Genomic DNA, 3,732 nt, shown 5'->3' on the forward strand with positions numbered 1-3,732 from the left:
AACAAGTCGTCTTTTCGCGACGATGGCAAAAGCCAAACATCATAAAATGCACAACTTTCTGGTGCTTCTCGCAAAAATCTGCGTCGATATGTATTCACGATCATACGTATACATACATACATATTTACGCATGTTTGTAGGCGAAGCTGCTACAGCGGCAAGGGGGGACAATCGGCGGCCATTACTTTGCTTATGCCATAGAAACTCTATTGCTGCGAATATGGAAATGACAACGAAATAATGCAAATATGCATATTTCTAAATGTCATTCATTTCTTTGAAGAAATGAAAGGAATGAATGATCTTGAGAAGTATAGTCTTAACTTTTCAACGGCCAACGCAGAGCATTTCAACCAAAAGGAATTTATTCATTAAAATCACCACTCAGAAGTCGTTTTATCCGTTGTAAACGAACGATTTTCGAAGAAACATCATTTCTAATATGCCACAAGACAAAATTAGAACTGAACTTCTTAAACTTCACGCTGTCAGATAAAACGATATACTTCGTCATTGCGGGTCGATTTCCAAAAAATGTAAATGAAGACTAACTACAGAAATGATCCTGCAAAGTATAGCCTTAATTTTTCAACGGCCAACGCAGAGTATTTCAACCAAAATATACGCAAAATAGTTGAGAATTCGCAGAAATGAAAGACAAACGAAAGAAAAATAAGCATAACTTCAATAATGCACAAGCATACAAACATACATATGCGCAGCATCAGCAAGGAAAGAGGTAACAATCGGCGATCCATTGTATATTTCTTTCATGCGTAACCAAACCATAATTAGGACAACGCAATACAAGTGTCAATGGTGATCTAGGTGGTAAGCACTTCAAAAGTTACGACGAGCACGTTCGCAGACAAGGTTGCGTAGATTCATATTGAGCAAGGTTGCGCAACCTGACTCTATCGCAACCTTTTCCGAACTCGTATAAGAAGTATAACTTCAATAAAAAAATATTTAAATTATTATCACTTTATCATGCGAGAGTATAAAATGTTCGGTGACACCCGAACTTAGCCCTTCCTTACTTGTTTCTGTTAATTCCGTGATTGCTTTAAATATTTGAAAGACAATCCTAATTTTTTTTATTGTTATTTTCTACTATATCATTTTTGTTTGTTATTTTATTTTCATAAAACTAAATTGGTCAGATATACCTAACATCCATTTCCAAACTTATTCATTAATGCTTATTTTAGTGCTTAATTGTCTTAAATGTCAATTAATATAACTCTCTTCTTTTTTATATTTATACTCTCGCAACAAAGTTGCTAAGGAGAGTATTATAGTTTTGTTCATATAACGGTTGTTTGTAAGTCCTAAAACTAAAAGAGTCAGATATAGGGTTATATATACCAAAGTGATCAGGGCGACGAGTAGAGTCGAAATCCGGATGTCTGTCTGTCCGTCCGTCTGTCCGTCCGTCCGTGCAAGCTGTAACTTGAGTAAAAATTGAGATATCATGATGAAACTTGGTACACGTATTCCTTGGCTCCATAAGAAGGTTAAGTTCGAAGATGGGCAAAATTGGCTTACTGCCACGCCCACAAAATGGCGAAAACCGAAAACCTATAAAGTGTCATAACTAAGCCATAAATAAAGATATTAAAGTGAAATTTGGCACAAAGGATCGTATTAGGGAGGGGCATATTTGGACGTAATTTCTTTGGAAAAGTGGGCGTGGCCCCGCCCCCTACTAAGTTTTTTGTACATATCTCGGAAACTACTACAGCTATGTCAACCAAACTCTACAGAGTCGTTTCCTTCAGGCATTTCCATATACAGTTTAAAAATGGAAGAAATCGGATAATAACCACGCCCACCTCCCATACAAAGGTTATGTTGAAAATCACTAAAATGCGTTAACCGACTAACAAAAAACGTCAGAAACACTAAATTTTACGGAAGTTGCACCCTGGTTTTTTTTGTTTAATTGAAAATGGGCGTGGCCTCTCTCACTTATGGACCAAAAACTATATCTCAGGAACTACTAGACCGATTTCAATGAAATTCGGTATATAATATTTTCTTAACACCCTGATGACATGTACGAAATATGGGTGAAATCGGTTGACAACCACGCCAATATAACGCTATTTTGAATTCCATCTGATGCCTTCTCTGTATAATATATACATTAGGAACCAATGATGATAGCGGAATAAAACTTTACACAAATACGGTATTTGAAAAATATGTAAATGACTGATAATGAAATCTCGATTATCACTTTATCGTGCGAGAGTATAAAATGTTCGGTGACACCCGAACTTAGCCCTTCCTTCCTTGTTTTCTATTTTATTTTCAAATAACGATGAACTTGTCAAATGTTATATTGATCCGTATATTTAAAAGAATTGCTGCATTTTCTTCCTCTACAAGTACGTAATTTTCTTTTGTGTAATCAATTATGTCTGGTATGGTAACGTTTGATATAGAAATTCTTCATTGTGCCTATAAGACAAAAATAAATTAAATTTTTATATTGTTTTTATGGAATATTCCATTTGTAATTTATATTTTTACTCTATTTCCTAAGCGATCTGTTACATTTTGTTATATTTGGTATATAATTTATTCCATTTTCCATATATTTTTTCGTATATGATTTCTTCTTTATGATAAGTTTTGTAACTCTTTTCTTGTTAGGGTACTATAAAATCTTTTCCTGAACCTTTTATAACTTATCTTTCAAGTCTACTTGGGTTTCTTTGTTAAGGCATTTAAAGTCCCTTACGTAGAGCTGTAAGCGAAATTATTGACTTTCGTAAAGATCAAAAGAACAGCTGGTACGATGAAGACTCTCTTGTCGCAGAGAAGAGAAAGCAGACAGTCTACCTCGCAATGTTGCGATCGGACACAACACGAACGTGGTGAGATAGATACCGAGACTTCAAAAGGGAAACGAGACGCATTTGCAGACAGAAAATAAAAAATGAGTATGAAGAGCTTGACAAGCTGGCCGCGAAGGGTAATGCTCGAAAATTCTACGAGAAAATTAGGCAACTAAAAGAAGGTTTCACAAACGGAGCGTACTCTTGTTGGACATAAAGTAGTGATCTAGTGGCTGATGCTCAGCGCATACTGAATTTATGGTGAGAACACTTCTCCAGCCTGCTGAATGACAGTGAAAGTGTATCATCTGGAGATGTCGAACCCGATTCCTTAATAGATGACGATGGAATAGATTTTCCATTGTCTGACTATGATAAGGTTCGAATAGCAATTACACGCCTGAAGAACAACAAAGCGACAGGGACGGATGGATTACTAACCGTACATTACTGCTGACAGTCATAACTTTGAACAACAACAACGCCAACTCGAAATCCAACGTAGAATCACTCTTGCTAACAGGTGCTAATTTGGACTGAGGAGGTAATTGAAAAGTAAAGCCCTATCTCGACGATCAAATACAAGACATCCATCATTCCCATCCTGCTATGTGGTGCCGAGGCATAGACAATGACATCATGTGATGAGTACGCCTTAGGTCCTTTGCGCATTGGCAACGGCGAGTACCGCATTCGATGGAACGATGAGCTGTACGGGATATACGGCGACATTGACATGGTTCAGCGACTGCGCTGGCTAGGTCATATTTTGCGGATGGATTAGAACACTCCATCTTTCAAGGTTTTCGATTCAATACCTGCCGGTGGAAGCAGAGGAAGACCTCCATTCCGTGGGAGAGAAGGATCTGGCTGCACTTGGCTTTTC

The 3,732-nt window shown here is 37.2% G+C and overlaps 1 pseudogene; it reads right to left on the reverse strand.

Moving 5' to 3' along the window:
* Positions 1 to 379: 379 nt before the first annotated feature.
* LOC120780258 lies at positions 380 to 582 on the reverse strand (annotated as a pseudogene).
* Positions 583 to 3,732: the final 3,150 nt, after the last annotated feature.

The sequence above is a fragment of the Bactrocera tryoni genome, unplaced genomic scaffold, assembly GCF_016617805.1.
Source record: "Bactrocera tryoni isolate S06 unplaced genomic scaffold, CSIRO_BtryS06_freeze2 scaffold_248, whole genome shotgun sequence".
In the NCBI taxonomy this organism is placed as follows: domain Eukaryota; kingdom Metazoa; phylum Arthropoda; class Insecta; order Diptera; family Tephritidae; genus Bactrocera; species Bactrocera tryoni.